Consider the following 17,654-nt stretch of genomic DNA (forward strand, 5'->3'; position numbering starts at 1 on the left):
TTCTCACAGGAACTTGCTGACCGTTTCCACAACAAAATAGCAACCATCTACAGAAACTGCAATTCCCAACCCACCGACTTCCTCAGCACACCAGCAATCACCACCGCTGACTACCCGCTCACCACTTGGGGACAACTCAGCACACCGATCACAACCACTCTAATGCAGTCCATCCACTTGGGAACACCCACTGACCCATGCCCCCATCGACTTTTCAACCTCGGAAGAAACGAGATTAGCCACCAGCTCAACACCATCCTCAATGTCTCCGTAAACACAGCCACCATTCCAGATGCCTGAAAACACTCAGAGGTGAGACCCCTCCTAAAGAAACCTTCTGTAGACCCCTGTGAGCTGTCACAAGGGCGGTCTGGCTTGGGTTACCAGACACCCCAAGTAAATTAAATAATCTTCCTCCCCGTCAGTAGGAATTGGCAGACACTCCAACATGCTGCAAATATTTTTTTAAGCGCAAAAATGACACGTTTCCGCTTACGCCTTCATCACGGTCTATGGGTGTAAGCCGAAACGCATTGTTTTTGCCATTAAAAAACATATTTGCATCACATTGGAGTGTCTGGCAATTCCTACTGACGGGGAGGAAGATTACATATATATATATGTGTGTGTGTGTGTGTATACGTATATAGGTCTATATACGCACATACATATATAAATATATGTAAATATACTCCACTAAAAGATTTATTTTACAATATATAAATAATATTAAATTCTACATAAAACAAATTAAAATAAATTATACAATAACAAAAATACAATTTATATATTAAATGTATTTAATATATTACCATTTTCCACCACACATAGTAAAACATATCGCACATTAAAAAACACAATGAATATCTAATTATATATACAAAAATATAAAAACAAAACTATATAAAACTAAGAGTCTAAAAAACTTAGGGCCATATTTAAGCCTGGGCGTTGAACTACGCTCCGTTCGCGGAGCTTGCGAAGTTTAGGCAACTTCGCGATTCGCACAGAACGCAAAGTTGCAGATTGCTACGCAATCTAGCGCGTAGCGTAGTAGTTTTGCTTCCTCGCGCGCTCAATATTCATTCTTGCGCGCGCGGTAATGTTTTACCATGATTCTGCGATCGGCAACTTGCTTTTCTGTCCGTTCGCGAGCGCCACGAGATTTGTAATATGGCTGCCCAAGCCCGCAAGAGTGTGCGAACGCGAACACATCATTCGGGCGCGCGAGCTGACTTCCGGCGGCTGTCTTGGTAAGATCGCGATCCCGAACATGCAAAAACTACAATCTGGCGAAGAATATCTCGCGATCTTCATAAAACCTTCTCTAAAAAGATCATTTTGCTCAGAAAAACTCCTCAGATTGTGATTTTACTGTAGTCTTTTGTGTAAGGAGGAGTCCTTTAATTTTTTTAACTCTTTTTTTCAAGAGGAAGGAAGTGCCCCAGAAGTCTACAACTTCCTGTTCCTGTCCAGCAGGCTCCCCCCAGTGCTTTGTGCATGTGCTGTTCACTTTCATTTGGATTTGGAGCTGGAAGGATCACTTTTTGTGTCTGTCTGCTGCATCATACCATTGGATTGGATTTATTTGAGGACTTTTTGATTTGAGATTTAATTTACTACAAGTAAGTTGGAGAATTGGTGTGTTTGTTTCATTGGAGCTTGTATTACCTACATTTTTCTGGGTTTTTCATTGTTTTTAAAAATTATTGTTGTGGCGGGTGGCCTGTGCTTTCAATAGGGGCCTAATTGTTTTTCTCTGCAATTTCAGCCAGTAGGGTACCCATGAGTCCATGTTTCGTGGTGTCTGTAGAATTTTCAACATCATGTAGGGCATGGATGGCATAGGATTATTTGAAATGCTAAATGTGGCTTTGGTGTATTTTACTGTTGGTGTGTGTGTGTGAAATACCTTTGTTGGATGTGTGTGCTTGATGTGTAACTTCTTTCCAATCCTTTCGTAGCCCTGTTGATTTTCATTTTTGTATTAAAGCTGTGTTGTTTAGCAGGCCTCCTTTGTCCGGTCATATATTATAGGCCTGCTTCAGTTCATTGTTTTCCAAGGCCTGTTGTGACTGTGAGTGCCCTAGTCTGCCAGTAGGCCCAGAGGTAGTCAGCCTCAACTCTTTGGTGCATTATTTAAATTTACAGTTTGTGTTGTCTGTTGATTTTTTTTTTTTTTACACCATGGATGGCTTTGGATTTTATTGCAAAAGGTGTTTTTTTGGGGTGGAATAGCATTTTTTGGGTGTGTGTTAAATAAATAGGGCTTTTTAGCCAGTAGGTAACCCTAGGGATTCAGCTCGCGTACTTTTGGTAACTCTGCACAGCGCGCAACGCGGACTTACAGTTTTTGTCATTTTCGCGCTCTCAATATGCGTGTTCGCACACGCGATAAATCCTTTTTGTACAGTTCGCGATCCCGAACACGCAGCATTTGCAATCTCGCAAACAATATCTCGCGAGCAACATATATCCTTCTCGAAAACACTGATTTTCTGCATTTTGCTAAAAAAACTACTCAGATTGTCATTCAGCTGTAGTTTTGGAGCACGGAGAAGCTTTTATTTTTTAAAAAATAATTTTGAGAGAGAAAGTAAGTCCCACAGAGACTACAACTTCCTGTTCCTGTCATTTGTAATCACTTTGGTATATTTGTGGTGGGTGGCCTGAGCATGTGTGGCGGCCACTTTGTGGAGGCAGGCATTGTGCTTTTTGCATAGGCCTCCAAGCTTGTGGCCTAGTCGTACAGTAGGCCCAGGGGTACTACTCATCAATCATCACGGGTGCATGGAATTTGTGCGTTAAATTTCAACATCATGTATGGCTTTGGATTGAATTGTAAAATGTGACCTTTACTTTTTTACGGGGTAGATTTCACTTTTTGGGTGTTGTAAATAAATGCTTTTAGTTTTTGTGTATATGTTTGTTGTTGTTGCTCCCTGATGCTGCATCCATCCCATAAGATGCACACATTTTTATTTAGGGCAAACAGGCTAGACTACATTTATGTTTTTGTTTTTGTTCTTTGCTATTCTTCTTCCTGAGTGTACACAGTACAAATACAACAGGATCCCTGGCCTTGTCAGTCTCTTAATGGCTGGCTATTCTGTTGTTGTTCACTGACTTCATAAAATTTAATAATTGTGACCACCCACCAGACACTAATAAGTTATATATTATATTATGGATCTTTTGACTGATGTTCTTCTGGCTTTTTTGCTTTTAGGTGCACAAAAGACAGAGGAGGTGTGTCATCATCATCCACCGTTGTGGTGCCAGATCGACGTCCTGCTGCTGTACACAATGTGACGTGTGAGTGACCTGACCAGGCATCTCTGCAACTTGTGCAACTGAGTGCTGTTTTGACATCTGTTGAAGATGCCCCCAAGAAAGCAGGTAGCAGGTCCTCCGGTACCAAGAAAGTTGCCATGGAGAAGAAGGAAGTGTTACTTAAGTCTGGTGTGCCTCTCAAAACCTTTTTTGGTACACCAAAAATGACGCCTGCAGCAGCGGTGTTGGGGGGCCAAGCTGGGTGCAGCACCTCCACATCAGTGGGCCCAACCCACCAACCCAGGCCCAAGCAGATGAGTGTGGAAGAGGTAGCCAGCCTTATGGTGGAAAGCAGTGATGCTGAGCCTGAACTAAACTTATCGCTATCTCAAAGTAGTACACAATCAACACAGGAGGGAACAACAGCCGCAGCCACCACCCGCAATAGTAGCTGTTGTTCCTCCCGAAGTAGGGGCAGTTCAGGAAATTTATCCTCATGCAGAGGAAGAAGAGGAAGCCACTCCTTTAGAAGTTCCATTGGCTTCCAAATCCCCAGCAAGGAAAAGGAGGGTTAGTACATCAAGTTCTTCACCAAGCCCCCCTTCTGATGATCTAGATGCCACTTGGAAGCCACAAACTGAGTCTGAGAGGGAAACACATCACAAGAACAGGCATGGGAAAAGGAAGGTTCCAGAAAGCCTTTCACTTATGGATGTTGATGTAGAAGAGCAGGATGATGATGATGATGATGAGCCAGTCATCACAAACATCACTCCCGGGCCTGAGGAGATGGAGACCAACATTTTTACACTATCCAAAATGGCTGCGAGGGATGTAGTACGCATACCTCTAACACAGGAAACACCAACACGACCTCCAGCTTCCATATTTACATTAGCAAAGGGCTGGCAGCGTCCTACATCCAGCTCAAGCACCACCTCAGCAGAAGTAGGTAGTGGTACTGCACAGAGTCAAATTCAACACACACCCTCCAGTTCATCTGGCATTGGAAGTGGGAGTGGGACCTTCAGCAGGAGACAAAAGTTAAGCTCCCCAGTGTGGGACTTCTTTACGGTTAGCGGAAAGGAGGAGAACATTGCTATATGCTCCGTTTGTCATACCTCTGTTAGTCGTGGTAAGCTTGGTACAAACTATGGTACCGAAGGCCAAATGACCCATCTGAAAAAACACCACGCAATCCAGTGGGAGGAGCACCTTAGTCATATCAAAAGTGGAACCATTGCTGTTGGGCATAAACGAGTAGAAAGTCCGCTCACGGTGGAACAGGAAGAAGAGGGAGACATTCTCTGTGGTAGTGGTACACAAAGTAGCCCTGTCCCCAGCACTGCAGTGGTAACGCCCACATCCTCAGCCACATCTCATTGGCACAAGAGTAAGAGTCAGCCTGAGACAGCAAGGAGTACTGCTGGCCAAAAAAGTGCGACGTTGACCACAGGAAGGAATACCATGCAGCCTACCATTCTTAGCATGTTTAGTAGGCCGGAGGGGCAGTACGAACGCAACCACCCAATAGCACGTTTGTACAATGCAAAGCTGGCTAAAATGTTAGCACTGGACCTTCTCCCTTTTTCTTTTGTTGAAGGGGTGGGTTTTCTTGAATTTGTGACCACCATCTGCCCAAAATGGAAAGTTCCCAGCCGCTACTATTTCGCAAGAGTTGCTGTTCCAGCACTACATCACGACATGCTGGAATTGCTTGGAAAAGCCTTAAAACAGAGTGCTGTTCAGAGTATACACCTGACAACAGACATGTGGACCAGTTGCCAAGCCACTGATTACATGTGCATCACTGCACACTGGGTCTCTTTTTCGGGTGTTAAAGATAAGATATCTGACGGTGTTGTTGACACCGCAGAGATTTTTAAAGACACTCGCAAACATGCAACTGTAGCCATGTTTGCTATGGAGAAATCTCATACTGCTGCAAACATTTTGGATGAGTTTAACAGCAAGGTGTTTGAGTGGCTGCGACCAAGAGGGATTACCATTGGTTTTGTTGCCACGGACAATGGCAGTAATGTAGTTAGGGCCATGAAAGATGGTGGCTATTTCAGGGTGCCATGTTTGGCACACTGCATTAACATTGTTGTTCAGGACTTTCTGAAAAATGAAAGCAAAGTCAGCAGCTTACTGACCACCTGCTGAAGAATATGCACACATTTCAACCATTCTTTTAAAGCCCGGAAGCAGCTGAGGGTCATTCAACGTGAGCATAAAATGCCAGTCAAAGCACTCATCCAGGAGGTGCCAACACGTTGGAACTCAACGTATTACATGCTTGAGCGTCTGTTTGAGCAGTACATACCACTTAATGCTTATGTCATGAAAAGGTCAGGGGATCCTACTGTGAAAGGCATGACAGTTGAGATGGCCCAATGGGACCTAGTCAAATGCCTGACAGAGATGCTACTTCCTGGGGGCGCTAGAGGGCGCCAGACCGACATGGCCGCACGTTCGTGAGGCTCTCACCAGCCGGGCGCTTTGAATCTCCATCAGCCCATCCTACGTCTAAGGGACACGACCCTGACCAGCTCTACTTGACGGGCAGCGGACGCCGGACCGGTATACCGAATTTGAGACCATTCTGGCAGGTGGTTCGCCAGCAACGCCCGTTGAACTCCCCTGCGGCCGCTGAGGCTGATCGACTGATGCGAGGAGGCCGGCTGCTGTGCGCACGCTGCAGCGGGGTCTGGCGGGCGCGCTAGGCCGCAGAACGCGGCCGAGGCTGAGGGTGGATACCGGCGACACAGGCTCCTGCAGTGACTCCCCCCTGCCCATCGCCGACCTCCACAACACACCGGTAAGGCGAGAGCGAGCCGAGGCTTGGCTGGGGGCGCGGACTGTGGTGCTGCCATCGTGGGCCTGGGCGTGACCCGCGGGGCTGGCGAGGAGTACCCCACCTAGCTCTGGACAGCCCTGGGTGCGGCGGGGGGTGCGTTATCTTTGCTGTTGGTGCCTCCCCCCCCCCCCACAGGGAGCGACACGAGGACTCCACTACTTGTTTTTGGCCCTCTGCGATGCTGTAAGAGCAGAGGGCACCTGATTGGGACCGCCCCCGGGGCTCGAGGCCCCTCTCCTGGCACGATCTACTGCCCCTGGCGCATGGTGGCTGTCTGAGGGCCCTCCGATTTACCAGCTTCGTGGGCGGGTTGCAGTCGGCGGTGACCGGAGTGCACCCCGGGTCTCTCCCTGCTGTACACATACAGGCCCTAACTGTACTGGCGGGGCTGCTCCGTGTTGGGGATCAAACTCCGAGGTTAAGAGGCCGACCGCCACAATGGGGAAGACTGATGCCAAACACGCCAAACAGTCCCGGCTCCCCTTTGAGGCTCCGACCAAAAAATCCCACGCCCCTCCGTCGGGAGACGGCGATTCTGCGGGAGACGGCACAGACGAGGTGGATTGGAAAGCACTCCTTTTGAACATGCAGACCTGCCTCACCTCCATTGACGCCAAGATCGATGGTATGTCGCGCCGCCTGGACTCCGTGGTACACAGACTGGACCAGCACGAGGAGCGGTTTAAGGAAGCGGAACAGCGGGTCTCCGAGTTGGAAGATGGCACAACGGCCACCACGTCCAAGGTCTCGCAGATGGAGCGATTTCTGAAGGTAATCGCTGAAAAAAATTAGGATTTAGAGGCGAGATCGCGCCGCAACAACGTACGCCTTATTGGTCTGGCAGAGACTACCGCTGTGGGCAAGATGGAACTTTTTATCGAGAAACTTATCTCCGACCTTTTCGGCGCGGCCGCCTTCTCTCCTCAGCTGGTGGTGGAACGGGCTCACCGCACTTTGGGCCCTCGCCCCATACCCGGAGCGCCCCCAAGGCCTATAGTCATCCGTTTTTTGAATTATAGGGATCGGGACACCCTTCTACGACTTGCCAGAGAAAAACAACCAGTCCTCTTCGAAAATACCACGCTCTCCTTCTTTCCAGACTTTACACAATCTGTGCAAGAGGCGCGTCGCAAGTTTGGACAGGTCAAGAAACGACTGCTCCACCATGGACTTCAATACTCCATGTTATACCCGGCTCGGCTACGGGTTGTCCATCATGGCAAGCCCCACATATTTCAGGATCCTGCCCAAGTTGAACTGTTTCTGAAAGACCACAAAAGATCTACTGAACTGGCCCACTCCCCCTCGGGGAGTGCGAGATCCCGATCACCCACTTCTGCCCTCGACTGACTGGGGGATCTCCAGCTGCCGTTAAGCTCCATTGATGATACTCTGTATGCTGTGCACTTGTTTTGCCTCTGTCTTTTTGCTTTTCTTCTGTGAAGTTAAATTGCTGCTCCACACGTAGCTCTGTGCTCTCGCCGTTATGGTGGAGCTCCCACCTATCAGTCTTATTGATGGTTCCCTGACGATGATTTAACTTGATTGCGCCCTGGCACCAACCTCCCCCTCCCGTGTTTCTCCACTGGATCTTGGCTCCAGGGGATAGCGGGTGAGATATTGGGGGAGTGGGATGGTGGGTCTGGACCCCTGGTGTCCCCCACTTGGGTGCTCCCTACTGAGTGAATGACAAGACATTGTGGGTTTGTGCGGGGTGGGGAAGATGCCCGGCATGATTGGGATGTCGGAGTGGGTGGGTGGGTGGGTTCTCAGGGGTTTGTCTTAAGTTTGTTGTTGTTTTTTAGCATGAGCATTACACGCATATTTGTTGATGTAGCACAGTGTGCCGCCCTTAATAGATGGCTCCATGTTTGGGACAGCCGCCGGGTGGATGTAATAACCTGGGGTTCCCGTGTTCTAGGACCTAGCGCACGCCACACACGCTGAGCCAGGTGGGGGAGGGCTGCTCACCGCTCTTTCTTGGAATGTCCGGGGATTAGGAGACCCGAGGAAGAGGCGGCGAATCTTGGGTGCTTTGGATAGACTCCATGTTCAGGTGGCCTTCCTACAGGAGACACATATGGACCCTCTCCGTAGAGGATCATTTGCTGCTAGATGGGCTGCGCACTCGATTTTCGCGTCATACTCCTCCTATGCAAGGGGCACTACTATTCTCTTAAAACGAGGGGTTCCTTATGTTCCCCTGGGTACAGCCAAGGATACAGAGGGCCGATATTGTATGGCGTGGGGCAGGATAGGCATTGAGACTATCACCCTGGCCTGCTCTTATGGTCCTAATTGCGATGACCCACGCAGCTTCATTGCTCTTTGGAACAAGATCCGAGAAGTGGGCTCCACGCACCTCATCTGGGAAGGTGACTTCAACGCTGTTTTAGACCCTGCCATGGATAGATCCAACCCCTCTGCTTGCCACTATGATAACACACACAAATACCTGAGAGACATCTGTGACACTCAGGATGTCGTGGATACCTGTCGCCACTTACACCCGACCTCCATGGAGGGCACGCACTGGAATACTGCTTATGCCACATGGGCCAGACTAGATTACATTATGGTAAATAGGGCACTGGCCCCCTCCCTGGTCACTGTGCAACACGTAGGCCGCACATTTTCCGACCATTCTCCAGTGCTCGCCAAGTTCCGCCTACCAGACATAATGGGTAGATCCCCGACGTGGCGACTCCAGCCCCATATCTTACTCGATGAACTGTTCAGGTCCGAACTAGGTCAGGAACTGGAAGACTTCCTTTCCCATAACAAGGGATCGGTAGACTGCGTGGCCACCCTATGGGAAGCACTGAAGGTCATGATTCGCAGTGTCTGCATCTCTAAGAGCTCCGGGGTGTTGAAGGCCCTACGCGCTACACTGCATAATTTGGAATCCACACTACATACCCTGGAAACTGGCCCAGACTTTGCCGTCAACACAGATGCGCAGGCGAGGTACCGCACGGCGCTGTCGGAATACACTACTACAGCTGACAGAGAGGCACCCTTCCGGGGCAAATACTTTAAGGCCCGGGCATACGGGGAGGGTGAGCGTCCTGGTAGATCCCTTGCAAGCGCGGTCCGACCACTGCGTGGCTCCAACTTTGTGTTGGAGCTTCAGGGGGAAGAGGGGGTTCCCATACGCGACACACAGTCGCTCCTAGCGGCCTTCACTACACACTATTCTACACTTTACTCCTCCACCAGAGCTGGCGCGCTAGACATGGACGACTACCTAAGAGAACTCACCCTAGTCTGGCTCTCGGATCGTCAGCGTGAGTTCTTGGCGGAACCCATAGGCCTAGACGAGATCAGAGATGCAATCAATCAGATGGCACCTGGAAAGGCCCCCGGTCTGGACGGTTTGCCCATGGATTTCTACAAGGCCTACATAGACATCTTAGCTCCGGTACTCCGAGAAGTTAGTTTTTCTGGAGGCGCATGAGTCTGGTACGCTCCCCCCATCAATGCAGGAAGCGCTGATCACTTCCCTGCTGAAACCGGGCAAACCACCTTGTTCCTGCGACTCTTACGGCCCCCTCTCTTTAATTAACTGTGACGCAAAAATTCTGGCCAAGGCCCTAGCCAACCGTTTACAGCTGTTACTGGGCGGTCTGGTGCTGTCCGATCAGGCTGGGTTCGTTCCTGGCAGAGCCACTTCCAATAATCTCCGGACGCTTTTCTCCATTATACACAATGTAGACCCTGATTTGCCACTGGTGGCGGTTTTCTTGGACGCCACCAAAGCCTTTGACTCCCTGGAATGGGACAATCTGCACTGTATCCTGCGTAATATGGGATTCCGACTGGGTTTCACACGCTGGATCGATATCCTATATGACCGGCCGATTGCTAGGGTGGGGATAAATGGGCGGATATCGGAGGCTTTCGCGGTTGCCCCCTATCCCCGTTACTGTTCGCGGTGGCTATGGAGCCGCTGGCTGCCCGGCTCCGACAACATCACCGAGACAAGGCGCTGCGTTGTCTCCAGAGAGAGGTGCTAATCTCCCTATATGCGGATGACATCACCCTATACATCCGGGATCCCGCCACTAACCTACATCCCATCCTTCGGGAGTTTATTCGCTTCGCGGGCATGTCTGGCGTTCATATTAACTGGGGTAAGTCCACCGTCTTTCCCCTCACCGCGGCTGCTCAGCCGTTCCGGCTGGAATACCCCTTACGCTGGGAGGAGGATGAGGTCAGATACCTGGGCATACTTCTCTCTCGTGATCGGGAGGAGTTGATGCGACTGAACTATGGTCGCACATTTGATCATATCCAGACCTGCGTGGCCAGGTGGATTACGCTGCCTCTCTCCCTTGCAGGCCGAGCCTCCCTCATCAAGATGGTGGTTCTTCCTAAGCTCCTCTACCTTTTCCTAAATATCCCGTATTACCCAGGCCGGTCCTTTTTTAAACTCCTGCGCTCTGAGCTTATTCGACTGGTCTGGGGAGGAAAGAGGCCACGTCTCAGCTGGGAGACATTGACCCGTCCTTTCGTGCAGGGGGGATTAGACCTGCCGAACTTTGAGCTGTACTATTATAGCGCACAAGCCCACTTCGTTCATCACTGGATCCACCCCACTCCCTTCCTGCCACAGACAGCTGTGGAACATTGGCTGGCGGACCCTATCCCACTGACTGGTGCGATATTCAGCGCGCCAGAGACACGAACGACATACCACACCACTATTTCCAGTTCCATTCTAGCGTGGCGATACATAGCGAAACTCACCCACACGACACTGCTCTATTCCCCACTGCTTCCCCTGGCCTATCACCCCCTGCTGCCCCTCTTACAAGAACAATTGTTCAAAAACTTTATGGCCAAATTCCATATCAAGACATGGGGGGATCTTTATCATGATGGCCTCTTCCGCTCCCTCACACATTTATCCGCGGACATTGCCCCGACCTCCATGGACACATTCCTTTATATCAGGCTTCGTAGTGGTATCCGAGCGCTGACGGGGGACTTCCCTGGTGAACCGCCCATTTTAGAGCCCCTCCATCAGCTACTTAAGGCTGTCACTCCTTCACACGCAGTCTCCACCCTATACCACTCATTACGCACTTCACCAGATTCCCTGCCTTGTAGAGCACGGGCCAAATGGGAGGAGGAACCCGGTCAGACCATAGATGACGAGCTCTGGAGCTATTGCAGCCTGCAAACCGAACAGATCTCCTCCAGCAGTAGGTTTAGGGTGATTCACTATAAATTCCTACATCGGCTATATTGTACTCCGGCGCACATGCACAGGGTGGGCCATCGGGGGGAGGATCTCTGTTGGCGCTGCCATGCTCCCGCGGCAGACTTCCTTCATATGGCTTGGGGATGCCGTGAATTAGCCACTTACTGGCAGCATGTGTATTTCGGCATTTCCGAAATGATTGACGTCCCTCTTGTACCCTCTCCGACGCAGGCGCTATTGGGCTACACCAAAACTATTAAGAGGCCTGTTCGTAGATTTGTCACAATCGCCCTTCTCATGGCTAAGAGACTCGTAGCCTGTAGATGGGGGAGGGGTAGAGCTCCTAAGTTTAAGGATTGGATCAAAGACATGGTTCACTGTCAGGACAATGTACTTCTATATGCAGAGCTCCTCCCTTCCGCATCCAGGCCGATTGACATTTGGGGTCCCCTTCAGACGTATCTGCTGTCACACCCGCAGCCATAACTCCTTTTTCCACCCTATCATCATTGGCTTTTCATGCAATACAATCAAAGGCTGCGCCCCAACTGAGGAGGCGGAACTTGTTGCGATGTCACCTCTCTTGTTCTCCTGCATGGTTGGATCTCATGGTACTGCTATGTTGCGCTCTGTGTTGGGGAGGGAGGTGGAGGTGACACTGCACAGTACTGAAGGGCGCCCTCACACTTCCGGTACATACTACTGTGACATGATTACTGACTGTGCAGTCTTCCACGGTAGATATGACCTGTTCTTCGAGTTTACGTCCTACTATCAATGTCTCGTATGCCGCAGCCGGCCCCTAGAGGGTTGTAGGCAGGCAGCTGTGTTCAACCTTAAAATCCACCTTCCTATCAAGCCGCCGGCCATTCGATGGTTGTAGGCATGGGGCTGTGTACTGTGTAATCATGCTGAATAAAGGTTTTTGAAAAACGAAAAAAACAAAAAGAGATGCTACTTCCTTTTGAGGTCTTCACACGTGAAGTGATTAGGGAGGACTGTACTATGGGCCAAGCTATCCCATTGTTGTACATGCTAGAGCAAGAGCTGAAGGAGGTGTTAGAAATGTACGCAGGTGTGGATGACAAAGTAGACGCATATTATTTGGCAGACACCTTAGTCGCTCGCTTATCTGACAATACAAGGATTCAAAATAACATTGTGTCACATCCACATTACATTACTGCCTCAATTTTGGATCCACGTTACAAATTATTGCTGCGCAGTAATGAAGTAATTCCTTTTTCAGAAGTGGATGTTGCCCAGTACAAAACTTTGATAGCTGAGGAAGCCACTGACTTTGAAAACGAAAGGATCTTAATTAGAGGCCCGCCCCCCCCCCAGGGCAGAAAAAGTACTGCAGGGCACCCACACTCAAGTTCTACTTCAGAGTCCAAGAGCAGTGCGTTTGCCTCCCAGCAGTCAACAACACTGCCAGCAATAACATCAACAGCACCAACAGGATCATCAGGCACATTTAAAAAAACGGCATGTGATTGGTTTCTACGGAAAGGGTATTGTATTGTATATTGATGCAAAGGCAAAAGAGGCCCAGGAAATCGGAGCACCCCTGAACATTGAGCGGATGGTTCAGGCCTATCTAGATGACACAACAGAGGTCTTCATGGAGCAAAGCCCATTGTTGTATTGGTATGGGAAAAGAAGCCAATGGCCAGTGCTCAGCAGGCTGGCGATAAAGTACGTGGCTTGCCCTGTTGCAAGTGTCTCTTCAGAGCGTGTTTTCAGTGCTGCTGGTGCCATTGTTACTGTCAAAAGGACCAGTCTTTCGCCCAAAAGCGTTGAGAGGTTAACCATGATCAAAATGAATCAACACTTTATACCACCGGAGTACAAAATACGTGAATCACAGCAGGAAGAGGAGAGCAACTTCGATGACATAAATAGTGGGTTGTTAGACGTACTTCTGTCCGAACCACCAGAGTTTGAGGACGAGCTCCTCTTCCCTGACAACTAGGCTTTCAAATTTTTCTCCCTTCCTTTATTTGTGTGTGACTGTGTATCTGTTTTTTTGGTTCAAAATCTAATCACAGAAAATCCATCAACAGTCTCATCTTTTTATTTCCCTATTGGAGTTGCACATCTGTGCATAACTGTCCACTCCACTCCTCAGGGTCCTGCTCCATCTTCCTTACTCTCCCTAAGTACATTTCAAGCAAGCCAGACATTGGATGGAGATGGAGAATAGTACAATACATGTTGCCTCTAACTGTCAAAGCCCAGCTCACCTGAGTTTCTGTTCAGTTCTGATGGAGGTTGAAGACAGTCCGACCCCACCCTGAAACCACTTGTTCCAGCACACTAGTATAAACAGTGCACTAAGAACCAGAAGCTCAAGGGAAGGGGGGAAGTGGATAAAATAAAAAAAGAGAGAGACAACACCGTTCTTGTGTTTCCACTGTTGAAGTGCCGTTACAAGCTGCGGCCCTCTCTGATTTCTGTAGAAACGGGTGCCTATTGGAATATAAACAAAGAACAGATAAGTGCAACCTATCCCTACATGTGTTCCTGACTAACCCTTAATCTATTAGAAATTCCCTTCTACAAGTACCTCTTGGATCCTGGTCTTTAGCTTCCAGGTTTGGTATGTGTTACTGTTCTGGGATGTGTTTTCTATTACTGTAAAATTCCTATATTCTTATAAAAATCAAACGAATATCATTATCAGAGTTTTCAACATCTAACATTCACCTTAATATAATTAAAACCGAAGTTCTTAATTGTAAACTCACTTTTCACACATTTCCAGACTTTTATAAAACAAATACTGTACTTTTACATCAAGATAACGCAGGTAATTAGTTCAAGTCCTTGCTTTACTGTTGGCCTTGCTGCCAATGATTTCCTCTGTTCGATTTTCAAAAGTTCCAAGTAAAACAATGTTTATTTCACTAAGTTCCACAAAGTATTCTTCCACAAGTTCGTGGGAGCTATCTTGTTCCAAATTGTCTATACATGAATCCAGAAATCGCCGTCAAAGTTCTTTCAGGTAATAAAAGGTTTTGCACTTACTTGTTGTTGGAAAGGGATACTGATCAGTCTAACCTTGTCCTCTTTCTCTTTTGCAGGTTGATTGCAGTGGGCAGAAGAGGGACTGAGGCAGGAAGGAGCCGGAAACTGGAAGAAGGAAGAGCCAGCAGTCACGCCCGTTGAAGCCAATGAAGGTCAGAAGAGAGCAGGAATGCCAGCGCCGAAGGATACGTCCTCAGGTAAGCAGGAGGTAGACGAGCACAAGCACTGGATGAGGCTCAGGGGCTGTCTTTTATAGACAGGACTGGGTGTGGTTCGAAGAGCTGGGTGTGGTTCAAAGAACTGGGTGTGGTTCTCACATGCCGGTGTGCAGAGCTTCTGTTATTATGCTAATGAGTAGAATTAACACCTGCTGCCCATGTTCTAGAAAGGGGTGCACAGCTTCAGTGATTAAGCAAATGAGTTGAAGTAACACATGGCCTAGGGAGGGGTTTTCTAAATAAGCCTTGGTAAATGCAAGGTCCAATATGCAATCAAACAGAAAAATCCAAACTTGTGAATACATTAAGCAACATACACAGAAGCCTAGGGAGGGGGCTGAGATAACAAGAAAGGCTTTCAATAGTATGTTTAAAAGAGAGCTATTACTAAGACCACTAGTGCAATGAGAGGGGACATGCTCTTTGCTGTGCACAAACCCTAACAGTCGCCCTCCTCAAAGGCCCTCCTACTGGACGGGGTTTCCCTGGATTTTTTAGATAAAACTGTCTAATCAACCGCGGGGCATGTACATAGGATGCTGGTTCCCATGAATTCTCAGTTTCGTCATAACCTTTCCATTCTACTAAATAAAACAGACGTCCCCGAATTCTTTTTGCGTCTTTTATGCTTTTCACTTCATATTCTAGATTTCCCTTAATTGGTATGGGTGGAGGTAGTGGTTCAGGTCGGGTTTCTGGGTTGTACGGCTTAAGCAAGGACACATGGAAAGTAGCATGTACTGGGTTTTCTTTTGGTAAATCCAATTTTACTGTTACCGGGTTTACTATGGCAGTTACACTGAAGGGTCCAATGAAACGTGGTTGCAGCTTTCGGGATCCCTCTATATTTAGGTTCTTTGTAGAGAGCCATACTTTGTCACCGATTTTATACATTGGGGCCTCAGATCTGTGTTTGTCTGCTTGTTTTTTCATGTTTTCTTTGTACTTTAATAAATGTTTCCTGGCCTTGTCTTGTATGTCACCTAATCTCGTTAGTCTATCTGTGACTGTAGGCAACAGGGAATCTTCTAACAAAATGGGTATAGCTCTTGGATGATACCCCTGCATGAAATAGAATGGTGAACAAAGTAGAGCTGCATGTTCAGTATTATTATAAACAAACTCCGCTACTGGGAGAGCTTCCAACCATTCACTAGAATAATCAGCCAATAAACAACGTAGCGTTTGAAGTAAGGTTTGGTTCAGTCATTCAGTTTGTCCATCTGTTTCCGGATGGAAAGCAGTGGATAAAGCCACATCTATTTTCAGTTTTTTGCATATGGTTTTCCAAAATCTAGAGTTGAACTGCCTACCTCGGTCTGACACCACTTTACTTGGCAAACCATGTAAACGCACAATTTCTCTTATAAAAATATCTGCAAATTCTGCCGCAGTTGGCAATTTCCGTAATGGTACAAAATGTGCCATTTTAGACAAAAAATCCACTATCACTAACACTGTTGTGAAGGATTTTACTAGTGGTAAACCTACAATAAAGTCTACACTCACAGTGTGCCAAGGTTGTTTGGGTGATGGCATTGGTATTAACAAACCGTCAGGGGCCTTATGAGAAGATTTATGCCTTGCACAAACTGGACAGGTAGTGACAAATTGCTTAATGTCCTTACTCATATTATCCCACCAAAAGTGTTTTCGCACATTTTCCAGAGTTTTTACCCAGCCAGGATGACCTGCCAACGGTGAGGCGTGATGCCAAATTATCACCTGTGTTTGTAATTCTGTGGTGGGCACTAACAGCATGTTGTCGTGATACAATAAACCTCGTTGTATTGTGTTATGGGAATCCTTTAACCAATCTTGAGGTGCTATTTGCATGTGTGCATTATATAGATCTGTGATGAAATCCTTCTGTTGTACTGGTGCCAAAAGCTTTTGGGGAGGAATAATGGGTTCTCCTATTTTGTCTTGTTTCATGTCTGAGGTATGTCCGTATCTAGATAGCACATCAGATTGAATTTGTTGTGCACCTTCTCTATAGGTTATAACGAAGTCAAACGTACTAAAAAATTTAACCAGCGCATCTGCCGTGGAGTTAGTGCTTTTAGTGATCCGAAAAACTGTAGGTTCTTATGGTCAGAAAAGATGGTAACAGGGTACTTAGCTCCCATTAAATGGTGCCTCCACTCCGAAAAGGCTACTTTGATAGCTAATAGTTCTCTTTCAGCCACAGTGTAATTTTGTTCAGCTGGTAATAACTTTTTGGAATAGAATGCTATAGGATGTGATTGGCCATCTAAAGCATTCCGTTGAGAGAGAACTCCTCCTAAAGCTACTTGTGAAGCATCCGCTTCAACAAAAAATGGCAAGTCAGGATCAGGATGTGTCAGAATTGGGGCTGAAGTGAACTTTTGTTTCAGGAGTTGAAAGGCGTGTGCTGCCTCATCAGACCAAAGAAATCGTTGCCCTTTCCGCAACAAGGTGGTTATTGGGGCCGTAATGTCTGCAAAATGAGAAATAAATCTCCTATAAAAATTGGCGAAACCCAGACATTTCTGAACATCTTTCACAGATGATGGTTCTGGCCAATCAGTGATAGTACTAATTTTCTTTACATCCATAGTTATTCCTTGAGGTGACAGGCAGTATCCTAAAAAGTCCACTTTGCTGACATTAAAAGTACATTTTTCTAATTTTGCAAACAGATGATTTTCTTTTAACTTTGATAATACTGCACGAACATGTTGGGTATGTTCTTCCGGGTACTTAGAGTAAATGAGGATGTCGTCTATGTATACTATGACACAAACGACCAAGAATTCGTGTAGGACCTCATTTATAAAGAATTGAAAAGCCGCAGGGTCATTACACAACCCAAAGGGCATTACTGTGTACTCAAATAGACCAAACTTTGTTTTAAAAGCTGTCTTCCACTCATCCCCCTCTTTTATTCGGACCAGGTGGTAAGCTCCCCGCAGATCAAGTTTAGTGTATACAGTAGAATGCCTTAATTGATCCAACAACACAGGTATTAGCCGAAGAGGATATTTATTTTTTATTGTAGCCTTATTTAATCTTCTATAGTCGATACACGCGCGCAAAGATTTAT

The sequence above is a fragment of the Triturus cristatus genome, chromosome 4_2, assembly GCF_964204655.1.
Source record: "Triturus cristatus chromosome 4_2, aTriCri1.1, whole genome shotgun sequence".
Classification (NCBI taxonomy): Eukaryota; Metazoa; Chordata; class Amphibia; order Caudata; family Salamandridae; genus Triturus; species Triturus cristatus.